The sequence below is a fragment of the Sminthopsis crassicaudata genome, chromosome 1 (genome assembly GCF_048593235.1).
Source record: "Sminthopsis crassicaudata isolate SCR6 chromosome 1, ASM4859323v1, whole genome shotgun sequence".
In the NCBI taxonomy this organism is placed as follows: Eukaryota; Metazoa; Chordata; class Mammalia; order Dasyuromorphia; family Dasyuridae; genus Sminthopsis; species Sminthopsis crassicaudata.
The window spans coordinates 6,643,243-6,656,566 of NC_133617.1; the positions used below are offsets into that span (position 1 = coordinate 6,643,243).

At 42.1% G+C, this 13,324-nt stretch overlaps 1 long non-coding RNA gene across 1 annotated transcript; it reads right to left on the minus strand.

Annotated features, from left to right (window-relative positions):
- Window positions 1–2,221: 2,221 nt before the first annotated feature.
- LOC141551519 (uncharacterized) lies at window positions 2,222–11,031 on the minus strand. The gene is made up of 3 exons (XR_012484895.1): window positions 10,687–11,031; window positions 6,434–6,564; window positions 2,222–2,358 (listed from the first exon to the last, which is right to left on the minus strand). It is a non-coding gene; the product is annotated as an uncharacterized LOC141551519 (long non-coding RNA).
- Window positions 11,032–13,324: the final 2,293 nt, after the last annotated feature.

A 13,324-nucleotide genomic window follows, 5' to 3' on the forward strand; every position in this document is an offset into this window, starting at 1 on the left:
TAGCTCAGTCAGCTGATATGACCTCTTCTAAATCCTTGTTCCCATATGGAAACAGGACTCAATAGGTTGCTCACATAAGGCTCAGGGTCCGGCATGTCCCCTACAATAGGGCTTTAAATACTGTCTTTTCCTTCTAAACTCCTTTTCCAGTTTCAGAAGGAAAGATGAGAAAGCCTTCTAGCTGAGCTCACAATTTGTTTTGCACAATAAAATTCTAGGGGAAAATCTTATATGGAAAGGCCTTCAACCAGATCATAAACCTTACTCTATACCAGAGGTCTTACACTGGATGGAAAAATTATGAATATAATGGATATGTGAAGGTCTTTACCTGGTTGAACTTATTCTACATCAAAGAATTCATACTGCAGAGAAAACTTACTAATATAAAACAATATAGGAAGACTTTTGGAAGAAGGTTACAACTTCGTAGAAGGGAAATCTTTGCTGACATCAAGCCAAACTTATCTCTGACACTTCTACCTGTTGTTGCCGAGTCTGCTCTGAGAAGCCAAACAGAGCGAATCTGATCCTCTCTTCTCTTGATGGCCGCTCTTCAGATGCTTGACGATTGCTATTATGGCTCTTCTCCCCAAAATCCTCTCCTGTTTGCACTGCTGCCCCTGTTCTGCTCTTGAAACCAGATAACAGTGACATATATCAAGGTTAAGCGCTGAGAATACAAATAAAGGCAATCAAGGCTTATATTCTGATGGGAGAAGTCGGTATAAAGCAGAGCTGGAAAGTGAATATGGAGAAGCCAAAGGGTAGGAGTGAGTATGAGGCTGATGTGGGGCAAGCTTGAGGCAAAATGTCAATTTTGAGAACTAGAGCACCCAGAGGTCGAGTCCAGGTCGTCGAGGGACAAGAAACGAGGATGTAGGCAGCCTGATGGTCTGGTGACTAGGAACCGATAGTGGAGGCTGGCTTTTGGACAGGACAGGGCAAAGCTCAAACATGGTAAAGGCAAAAGAAGTCTCTTAACGTCCCAAGTTCCCATTGAGAACTGGTGGTCTCCTTACCCTTTTGTGTCAATCAGCCATTAGCAGATTAGCCCATAGAAAAGAGAATTTCCTGAGAATTTACCAAGTAAGCATCATGCCCAATGGGAGGACTCACTATCCCTTGTAACCCACAAATCCCTGGTGGAGTGGGCTCAAACTCAAGTACAATGGAGAGAGGTGTGGCCAAGAGATCCTGCTCAGTTCTTGGCTTAAGTCTTGTTATCCCTCTGTGGAGTCACAATGTTGTCCCAAGAGCAGCTTTCTGGGCCCAATGGATCTCTCAGGAACTTCTAATAAAAGTCTATGTCCGAGTTTCCATCTCGGGATACTTATTCCCTTAAGGTCAGGAAATAACAGGTGATGTTCTCAGACACATGGTAATCACGGGGCAGATAGAGCCACTATCCCGATTCCACCTGGTGATTCACACTTTTCTAGAAGGGGAGAGAGATGGGCCACCGGGACTTGTGCCCACTCCATTCCAGCTCAGCTTTTGCCGAATCGGAGGCTGATTAAAAGGCTTTATCAGCATCACACATGACCAATTCTAGGACCTCATGGCTTAAACACTTCCAAAGTTCCATGTCTTGGTTTGACTGTAGTCAGAGAATATTTGCACTTGCTTCAAGCACCAAGTCCTTCCTGGCCAGTCTCTGTTACACATAATAAAATAACATTTATGTAGTACATTAGCAAGCCTCTTTGCTACATCTAATTAAATAATAGTATTTATATAGTGCTTTAAAGTTACAAAATTTCATATTACCTCTGTAGCCTTGTTACACAGGTGCTGTAATTATGTTTGAAAAATGAGAGAACTGTGGCTGAGACTAAGCGACTTTCCAAGGTTACAGTAAATGAGGTGGGATTCAAACTTAATTTTTACCTCCAGGTTCAGTACTGTATTCCCTGTACTACCTACCTGCCTATGCACTCCTATAAAGTATCTGACAGTCACTCTAGGCTTTTATGTACCTTTCTCTCCTTCCTTCCCAAAGAAATCACTTTCTCCACCGACTTCCCCATCTTTAAGTATACCTTTGTCAGATCCTCATCTCGATCAAATGAGAGAATATTTATCAAATTCTTAGCACAGTCTATGACACATTAGATAATATATCTTTCTCTTTCTCCAACCCCTTAAACTGGGCATTCTCCAAGGTTCTGAACTTGCCTTTTATCTGCTTCCTGTTTAACTTCATAAATAATTTTTTAATGTCTTGGTTATCCTAAAAATTAACTCGTAGCGAGACAGAAGTCAGGAGCCTTGAAGGTGGGGAGCACAGGACAAGTCTGAGCAATAGCTGGTCCAGCCTAAGGAAGAATTCTTTAGTAGAAGAATCTTTGCTAGAACCTGAGAAACCAAAGGCACAAGAACTTCAACAAAATAAATGGAAAAACAACAGAAATAAAATGATTATAGTAACCTAAGTTGGTCCCAAAGAAGTAGAAGAATCCACTTCCTCTCCCATTTTGTACAATTTGGGACAGTGAATGTCTGAATAGATTGCTGGACTTGAAATTGAATTTGAACCCTGCCCCAGACAAAATAGCCATTTGATTTCAGGCAAGTCACTTAACCTGTCATCTGTAAAATAATATTTCCTTCGGAGTTAAGGGGGAGGAGTGTCAAATGAAATATATAAAGCCCTTTGTAAACTTTAAAGCAACGCAGTAAAATGCTTCAGACTCAGTGAGTCCAAGTTAGCTTTAATGACTTTTCCCCTTTTTAAAATTCTTTATTAAAAGGAATAGTTCTCTAGGTTGGAGAAAAGAAATGCTAGAAAACAAAGATGATATAAAAATAGAGAAATAAAAATGTAAATGATTGAGATTTCTTGCTAACACCAGCAATATCTAGTCAATTTATTTTTATTTATCTTTGAGGCATGGGGGTTATCAATGTCTACTATGTCATCAAAGTCTTAATATTTGAAAGAACAAGAGATATTATTGTGCCCTTGTAGATATTAGCTGCAAGTGGTCCATCAGTGAATCGAGACACTTCATTGTTAGCCCTCTTTAACCCGTGTCATACTAGGGAATTTCAACAGATACACAGATTCTTCTTCAAATACCTTAACCATTCACTTCATTCCTTCATCACAAACCACTCTACCTCCACCATAGCCATATACAAAGATGGCCACAGCGATCTTGCCATCCCCCATACGTGTACTACCTTCATGTTCAAGAATTCCAAGTTCCTTTTATCCAACCATAATTAATTACTTTTTGCCACTCCCTCTGCTTCCACTTATATAATAATCCTACTCTTCGTCTATCCTATGACCTTAATTTTCTCCCAGGCTATCTGTCCCCAACTATCTACTCTCTTCTGCCATGATTCCCTAGTAAAAATTCAACTCTACACTGTCCTCTCCCTGATCTCTAGCTACCTTACCACACCCCAAGTAGGCCGGGCCTAGCCATAGCCTTGTTCCCACCATTTGTCACTTTTGTTCCCACACATGGATTACTGAATGAAGGCGAGGAAAATCCCACAGCTCTTCTGACTGGGTCCCCTATAGATTTATATTACATAGCCCCATCTAAGCCATCAAGGAAGCGATGCAATCCTACCTTATCAATCCACTCCTCACTGTAGCTCTTCTAAACACCCCTTCTCAAGGTGTCATATCTCCCCCCCCACTGTCAACTGAGAGTCTTATTTCATAGTTTACCAAAAATAATAGCCATAATCTTTTTTCCATTTTCTATCACTCATGTACATCCTGCCACTCTTCTCCATCTGTCTCACATGATGAAGCAATCTTACTCCCAACTAAGGATGACCCTTCTACCCACTTGAGTGATCCCATTCTATCCCACCTTCTCCAATAGATTGAAAATAAATTTTAAAAAGCAGGGATGACAGGAGCAATCTCTGTATTGAGAATCTCTACAGACTCTTTCTGCTTCCTGAAAAAGTCTCCCTCTTTCTTTAAACCTTAATTTGACCCTCCCACCCCTGCTCACTGCCCTCCTGTCTCTTATGCCTTCTGTAGCTGCCATTATTGTTCATCCTTCATTTTTGAAGGGCCAATGACATCACGGAATGATATATTGACCAACATATGGATTTAAGAGAGGCAGAGTTGTCCAAAATGGCCAGGCTTTCATCTCTTCCAATCAGTGCAATGGCAGCACAAAAACCATGGTGATGACCAATCTGACCAGCCTCGAAGTGTTCCAGAGCATCTGCTTCATGGCCACTGATATTGTTCCCATTTGTCCATCCTTCTAGGGAAAGCCTTCCCATGCTAGGGTAGACACTCTCCAACTCAGGTTGGAGGTCTGGCAGTCACCCTGGGCCAGGATGGCCATCGGCCACGTGACAGCTTCTTGAAGCCATAGGAGAGCTGGAGTATAAGTGGGTACCAGAGGTGGATGAGCAGTTCTCCCTGAACTCCTTTAAAAGGCCATCTACCATAGATATCTCCACTTTTTTACCTTATTCTCTTAACTCCTTATAACAGAGGTGGGAATGGCCGGCCTGTGAGCCATATAAGGCCCACAGAATCATTTGTTCTGGCTTTGCCAGGCAAGTTCGGATGATGTGGAGCTGAAGTCATATAATACAACTTCCCACTGTTTGAGTTCTGTGAGTTAAAAATTTTGTATGGTCCATGGATAATATAAACATCCAAAAACTCTTGACAGAAAAAAAAAAAAGTTTCTCCACCCCTTGCTTTATAATACAGCTTTTCAACCTTATTATTCTCCCTGAAATACTGTTTCCAAAATTACCAGTGATCTGTCAGCGGCCAAACCCAAGGGTCTTTTCCTCAATCCTCATTCTTCTTGTCCTCTCCAGCCCTCGTTACTAGTGCTCACTTTCTTCCTCCATGATACTCTCTTTTCTTTAAGTTTTGGGGACTTGGGTTTTCCTCCCCTTCCATCTGCTGCTTCTTAGTACTCTTTGCTGGATCCTCCTCTGGATCACCCCCTTTAACTGTACATGTCCCTCAGGGCTCCAGCCTGGGCCTCCTTTTCCCTCTATTACTTTACATGAGGATCTCATCAGCTCCCATGGATTCATCATTTTGATCTCTATGCTGGTGATTTTCAAATCTATCACTTCCTGCCCAATCTCTGCCTATTTTCCATCCAGATTTCCAACTGGACATCCAATAGGTATCTTAAACTCATCTTTCCCCCTAGAGATTTCCCCCTCCTACCTTCCCTATTACTGTAGGGAACACCCCATCCTCCTAAGCCCTCAGGCTCCCAACCCAAGAGTCATCCAGGATTTCTCACTCATTTTCCTCCTTCCCCCTGCCCACTGCTGGCACCACATACAAACTGTTACCAAGACCTGTCAATCTTTATAATATCTCCGATTTCACTTTTGGCGTTTTGAATAAACTTCCCCCTCTTCTCCAAGGCCCTCATTATCTCATGCCTGGACTATTAGAATAGTTGCTGGGGGGAGGGGATGTATGTGGGAGGGAAGGGTCTGCCTGCCTTTCTCTAGTCCACCCTCCAGTCACTAAAGAGATTTTCTGAAAGTGCAGGTCTGACCACATCATCTCCTGATTCAATGAACTTCAGTGGCTGCCTAATACCTCTAATAAATATATGTTGTATATTATATATAATTCTCTGTTTGATCCTTTGATCCTTTAGGATCAAATGTCCTCCGCTCTGACTTCTGATCCATCCCCCCCTTCAAGTTAAAAACAAAAACAAAACAAACCTACTTTCTACAAGAAGTGTTTCCCAAGTGGAAATCTTCAACCTAAAGAAGATCCAACTCACTTCCAGTTGATCAGTGATGGACAGAAACAGCTACACCCAGAGAAGGAACACTGGGAAGTGAATGTAGATTGTTAGCACTACTGTCTATCTACCCAGGTAACTTATACCTTTGGAATCTAATACTTAATGTGCAACAAGAAAATGGTATTTACACACATATATTGTATCTAGGTTATATTGTAACATGTAAAATGTATGGGATTACCTGTCATCTAGGGGAGGGAGTAGAAGGAGGGAGGGGAAAATTTGGAAAAATGAATACAAGGGATAATGTTATAAAAAAATTACTCATGCATATATACTGTCAAAAAATTATAATTATAAAATTAATTTTAAAAAAGTAAAAAAAAAATAAAAAGAAGTGTTTCCCAACCTCTTAATTCCAATGCTTTCTCTCTTTTCATAGTTTTCTGTTTATCCTGTTTTTAGCTTCCTTAGTCTGTTTTGCACATCGTCCCTCTCTAGATTGTCAGCCTTTGAGACCAGGGGGGCTCTCTTACCTCTTTGTATCTCTAATGTATCTTCATTCAGGAAACTAAGTTATTCCCAATAAGGCTTACAGCCTTTTATTTCCTCTCTGTAAGCTTTTTTGGGGGCACGCTTACCTGCTTCTTTAGGTTCTGGGACTTCCCTCTTTCTCTAATTTGGAATGTTGTTCAGATGCTTACCAGTTTGTAAACTTTTCCACATTGAGTTGATGGTCAAAGTCTGGGAAGGATTTTTCAAGAAGCAGACGCATGTCTCTGGGTGCCAGGTCGATGGAAAAAAATGAGTAAAAGGTTTGGGTCACCATCACTTCCTGCAGAGAAAGAAAGGCATCCCTGGATCTCAACATTATTATATTTTTTAAAGGCACACAGACACCCTCACTCTAAAAAATAAAACATCTTAGAGAGAAACAGCCTAGCAAATTAACTTGGACAAATGCAGAAGGAGATTCACCAGAGGAACACAGAGAGATGGACATAGGCAAAGACAAAGTAACAGACAAACTTGGAGGAAAACGTGGAGTACTATTTGGATAGATCAAGGGAAAGAGGATGGGTAGGAAGGGAAAGGGGGAGGAGAAGAGAGGAAAAGGGAGAAGGTAGGAGAAAAGAGTGGGCAAAAGAGTGGGCAAAAGAGTGGGCAAAAGAGTGGGCAAAAGAGTGGGCAAAAGAGTGGGCAAAAGAGTGGGCAAAAGAGTGGGCAAAAGAGTGGGCAAAAGAGTGGGCAAAAGAGTGGGCAAAAGAGTGGGCAAAAGAGTGGGCAAAAGAGTGGGCAAAAGAGTGGGCAAAAGAGTGGGCAAAAGAGTGGGCAAAAGAGTGGGCAAAAGAGTGGGCAAAGTAAAGATTCTTTAAAAGTTTGTTCTGTGAATAAAGACAAATAGACAACATTCAGAGAAGGCAGCCAGATACAGTAGACATGTATGCAGAGAAAGATGAAGCCTTAACAAGGGTTTGAAGGTACCCAGGGGTTAGATCTTGTGGCTTCTGAATTCCATCCTTTTTACATCTACCCCTCAATCCCTCATGTTTTTAGATTTGAAACATTTCTCCTTGTCTCACTTATCTCTATTTTTTCAACATTTTTTGCAATTTATTCTATCCAGTGAGACAGTTATTTCATGAACAAGACCTTCTACTTCTTGATTCTGGACATTTTTTTCTTCTTGTCTTTAATCTCTCCTGTGTCTAGAAAGTTCTCCCTTTTCTCTTATGACTATTGACCTTCCTGGCTTCCTCTTATCACTGAGACCTTCCTCAATCTTTCTTAATTATAAAGTCTTCCCTCTATGATTATTTCTTATTTACCCTGCATATATGTACTTTTAAAATAATAGCTTTTTATTTTCAAAATACAGAGTTTAACATTCACCCTTGCAAAACCTTGTTTCAAATTTCTCCTCTTTTCCTCTCCTCCCCTCCCCAGAGGGCAAGTAACCCAATACAGATTAAACACTGCACATAAAAAAAGTTCATTATTTCAACCATTAGATTTGTCCATCTGTTTTTCTTATCAGTTCTAAGAAAGACAGTTAGGTCCGTCTGTGGATTTATTCCTCCTAAGAAGGCAGACATGGATTCATGGGAGCACTTTCAGAACCAAGTTCAGGGTGGCATTGGGAAGCAGGGGTGACCAAGACCAAAACCAAGTCATCCCTGGGCTGGGCTGTTTGAGCTGGTTATTTGGTGCAGCAGGAGGAATTCTGGGTTTAATACCTCCCCTCCCCCAATCTGTCTTCACTAGTAGTTCCCCATTCCAGTCCCTCCTCCATTCTCCTGTGGAAGGATCTTCCTAAAGCATACATTTGACCATGAAAACACCAATGTCTCCCAAACCTGCAGAATCCACTATAAAATCTTTTTAATATTCAAAACCCTTCACACCTTATTCAGCTTTCTTATTAGTTGTGCGCATGCACACACACAATCTATGCCCTCAGCTTCACACCTGGTATAATCCCCTGTCTGGGAGCCTTCTCATCTCACCCCTTTAGCACTAGGGCTTTCCCCTCCCAAATGCAGCAATAGCATCATATTCTGAAGGAGATTTTTAATTTCACAGGTTAATCTGAAGTACCAGTCTCTCTCCTGAAAAGACCTCTCTTTTCTTGGTATTTTACCTTTTTTGGGGGTGAGGAGACTTCAGAAACCCATAATGGATGGGATTTTTTAAAAATGTTGAATTGATTTAAAGAACTGAAAGTAAATGATTTTTTTTTTCTGAAAGATCCTGACAAGTTGAGTTCAAACCCCATCAGAAAATGGGGTTCTCAAGCAATGGCTGCTATTGCAATAAATTTAACACACTCAGGTCATAAAGCACTTAAAGGGTTATTTAATCCTACTCATTTGCCTTTCCTTTTCCAAAAAAAGAAAAGGAGAAAAAAAATCCCTATCATACCCAGCACATTGTCATCCAGTCTCAGCTTAAGGTTTTCAATGGTATAGACTCCACCTCTCCAAGGAGATCCCACTTTGAAATAGTCACTGAAGATTTCCCTGGTGTTAAATTTAAGTACTGCTTCTGAATCCCAGGGTACCTAGCTGCCCCACGGGTGCCAAACAGACCAAGACTCTTCAACCCTCTTATTTACCACTCTTTGTGGTAAGGAGAAATAAACCAGTATTCATCACAAGAAGCAAGCTAGGCATTGGGACCTTTGTCATGCAGAAGTAGAGATTTTTCTGTTACTAGTTGTAACAAAAACACAACATTTACTGCAGATAGTCAAGATCTTTAATTTTACTCTTGTGGTTGGCTTTAAAAGAAAAAAAGACTAATGATTCAAGGACATCCTGCTATTCTACTACTTATTTGGTGTTTTTTCAGTAACACTGATATATTGAAGCCCTAAATTCTAGAAATTCATTAATACAGTTATTTACTTAAAAAGATAGAAACGTGCTGCAGACTCATGGGTCCCAGTTTTCCCCGTCACAGATATTGACGTAAAATTGGTCAAGGACTCTTCCCAACTTGCACTTGTTGGATAGAGGATCCATTCATTACAAGGACCAGTTAAGCAACTGAAGATTAATTCAAGGGTGGAGACAAAATGTCTACCAGGGCACTGCTCTCCACTCCCAAACAAACATCAGAAACCCAAAGAGCTCGACTGAAAAGCCCCAGCTTTGGTTTTATCATGGAAACTCAGTACTTTTGAAGATCAAAGCATTTAATGTGAATGATGAATAGAACAACAAGTTTATTTCATTAAGAAAAAAAAAATCCAAGAATACAAGAAACTGCGTGCCATCAGGCATAGAAACTTATTAAGGACCAAGTAGAACAAGTCTATTAGAATTTGTTCATATATTGAAAGCATACTTTGATTTCTTAAGAGACTTACAAAAAAAAAAAAAATCTCTCCAAACTACCACCCTCCTCCTGTCCTCAAATAAATTTTAAGTAGGTAAACTTATATGAACTGATGCAAAACCAGGACACTTTACACAATAACACTGTGATAAAGACAAAACAAAACAAAACAAAAAAACCTTCGAAAGCATCAAATTCTGATCAGCTTAGTGACCGGACACCATTCCGGAATACTACTCATGGAACATACTGCACCCCTCCTACAAGGATGTGAAGGACTCCGTGCACAATGAGACATTTGTGTGTTTATTTAACTGTGGCCAATGTAGAAATTTGTTTGCTTAACTATGCATTTAAGCCATGTTTTTCTTTCATTCTAAACTTGAAATAGGAGTGTATGGTTAAGAAAATATGTGAGATCAGCAAAAACCAATTATGCACACATGAGGAAGGAGTGTCCTTTCCTTCTGGAGTGTGACTTGATATAAATGTGCAAAAGAGAAAGTATGCCCAGAGCTAAAGAGCATAGCTGGGGTTTCAGTATCATCAAAAAGGGGCCATTGGCTTTCTCCCACTTCTTAGAGTATTTCCTTTCTTCTGGCTAATTGTGAGTTTCCCTAAGGGAATTTCCCTTTTTCTTTTTCGAGCTATATGCTCTCTTACTCTATTTCATATTTACCCCTCCTGGTGTCTATGGTACTCCTTCATTTTGACTAATTCCTTCCCCTAAATAAATCTGCCTTTTTCAAAGAATGGCCAATCGGAATTTGCCACGTTTCTTTTGAATTAAGTATTGTTAGCCCAGACACAATTTCACCTGCTCCCAGGAGCTTGGGGTACACTGCCTCTTTCCCATCTAATAACTACATATTTGTGGGGGAACTTTTTTCTCCTCTCTCTCACTCCATGAAGTAAGCTTCTCGTTTCACTTTCTAAAAATAAGAGAGAAGAGAAAATATCCCAAGTCAGGCAAGACAAAGGAGAACACCTTTCCCATTCCATTGAGTAGCCTAGTTTTTCCCCTGAAATTGGTCCCCAGAGCTTTGCTCCCCACCCCACTACAGCCACCAGAGAGAGCCAAGCTCTCATCTTTTTCAATTTTACTTAAGAAACTGACCTTGAGAGTCATTCAGTTCTAAGAGAACCTGAATGAACTTCTTGCTGTTCACTCAGTCTTGTCCCACTCGTCACGTCATGGACCTTCTTCAGCCATATCTTTTAGCATCTTAGTGCTGTCCACAGGGCATTTTGGATAAAGATAAAGTGATTCACCATTTCCTTCTGTGGTGAATCACATTTTATCAGAGCTTTCTACAATGGCTCATCTGTCTTGGGCAACCTTATAGGGCTACTTGAGCTCTGACGCAGGAGATCTCAACTAACTTCCCAGACTATTTATAGTGTGGAGGGAACTTTTAAAAATAATTAAAAATACCAGTTTCAGGCTATTGTCCTCAGGTGAAGCTCATGCCTTCCCCTCCTGTTTCCACCCACCTAGGTCAGCCACCACAGGTGGGGGAGCAGAAGCAGCTGACTGGGGTTTAGGCTAAGAAGGCTGTTTTTGCTGAGTCAGTGATTTCCAGTGAGTGTGCTCCAATCTGCAGCTTTCCAAATCCCGTTGCCCACCAGGTAAAAGGAAGCTGGACGAGCTCCTTGTTGTAGGACAGGAGTTAGGTTTCTTATACTCTGTGTGAAGAGTTTACCACAGAGAAAAAAATTTTCTTCTTTCTTTTCTTTCAGAAATGTTCCCTTAAGATTTCTTTCTCTTTCAAAGTTAGAATCCTGTTGTGTGGGACAGCACCCTTACTCAAGTTAAAATCAGAGACTCTCAAGGTAAAAAGCAGAAAAGGATTTATTAAGATCTTGCACGAAAGGGCAACTCCCAACAGACAAAGTGTCAGTAGAAGAGTGCAAAGTGCAAACTGCAAAACACAAGATTGTATAGACCCTAACCAGAAGTCCCCAATCCACCTTCTGACCCTTTCACCCATTGATTGTGAAGTTCTAATTTACCCAGAGCCCAGAAACAAAGAATACTAGTCAATAACTATTTGCAGTATTAGGTACTTAAATGCTAATTAAAAGGTGAGTGAGGGAAATGTTTGTTTAAGGTAATTGAACACCTGCAGCTTTTAGCTCTAGCTCTACTTGTTATTGTGGTTTCAAGTCATAATTTGGGCATGGGTGGAGGCCACATTCTTATGAGAAGTCTTCATTCAGTTCATCTCATTCGCTGTCAAGTGGCTTCTATTTTTAATTTTATTTTGTTTTGGCTTTCTCTTACAAAACTTTTTTTTCTTCTTCTTCTGTTTCCTGGAAATCATTTTGTTTCCAGGGGACATACTTGGGTATGGGGGAAGGAATCCTGCTGTGAAATTAGGACTGAGGTGGCTACTAAAGAATGACTATTATGGGGCTGGCACACAGTGGGTGCATAGGAAATATTCCTTTGTGTTAGACCATCTTTTCTAGGTCTGATGTTTTCCCACTTTTAATTTAAAAATAAATGAAACCTAGTAAGACTCAGTAGGGAAACATTCTTTATCAGTCCAGAAGCTGAGGATCTGATGGATCTCCAGCAAGCTCTGAGGTTGGGGAGAAGCAGGCCAAGAAGAGGTTTTTGTCTCAGTTCCCCATTTGTTTCTTTCACTGTGCCAAGGACCACTATAATGCAAGAAACAGTAATAGTGAGCCTCATCCTCAGGCTGGGCCCCCTTGATGGTGAGGGCAGCTTTGTCCCCAAGGAGGGACCCTGAGAACCGGGCAGGGACACCTGGTAAAAGATTGTTGGTATCATAAATGAGAGTCTTGGGAGGCTGGCCAGATTTCTGTTGGAACCAGTAAGGATAGTTCCCGGAGGTGACGGCCCCTGTGCTGGAGCTGCAGGTCAGGGTGACTGTCCCTCCTGGGATCACAGTCAGGGAAGGCTCCTGAGTCACCACGGCCTGGGCCCTGCTCCCTGAAACAATCAGCACAGACACGTGTCAGGAACAGAGACAAGGCCCCAGCTTTGAGTCCTGCTCACCCCTTCTCCCCCAAGAGCCCCCAGAGTCTCTCCCCAACCTGTGCAGAGAGCCAGCAGGATGAAGAGAGGAATCAAGGCCATGGTGTGGATGCTCTGCTTCCTGGGGCCCAGAGCCAGGGCCCGGATCCCTCTTATCCCCCAACCCCACCCATCCTGGGGGCTGGAGCATTCCCTTATGCAAATAACTCTCAAAGTGCCCAGGCTGGCACCCGGGGCTGGGACTCCTGCTGCCTCTAGAGCTCCTGTGGAGAAGGGGGGAGCAGACTATGGTCTGGCCTGAGGTTCCCCCCTGGGCCCAGCCAGGCCCCAGCTGCAGGGCTGCAAGCTTCAGGGACTCAAAGCCAACTCTGCCTGTGGTTTGTCTGCTGTGATCCAGCCCTGCACCAGTGTAGCCACAGTAGTCCCACAGCGCCCCCTGCTGGAGCTCAGCCACCCACACGTCTTTTAACAAGTACCTGAATGTACCATCATTGGGTTCCATGACGCCATCTCCTTGGGCTGGGACCTTGGGATCTCGTCTTCTGGACTCAGTCCTCCAGATGAACCCAGGCAGCCAGCTGAGCCGGGGGACCACCTCCGTCTGGCCAATGTTTAGAGAGCAGCCCTGAGGTAACAGCCACTAGCAATAGGCGGCCTCCATATCCCCCTTTGAGGTTACAAAATCTTTCCCTTCTGGGATCTCACATGATCCTCACAGTGACCCTGGGAGGTAGAGGTCATAAGTGTTGGG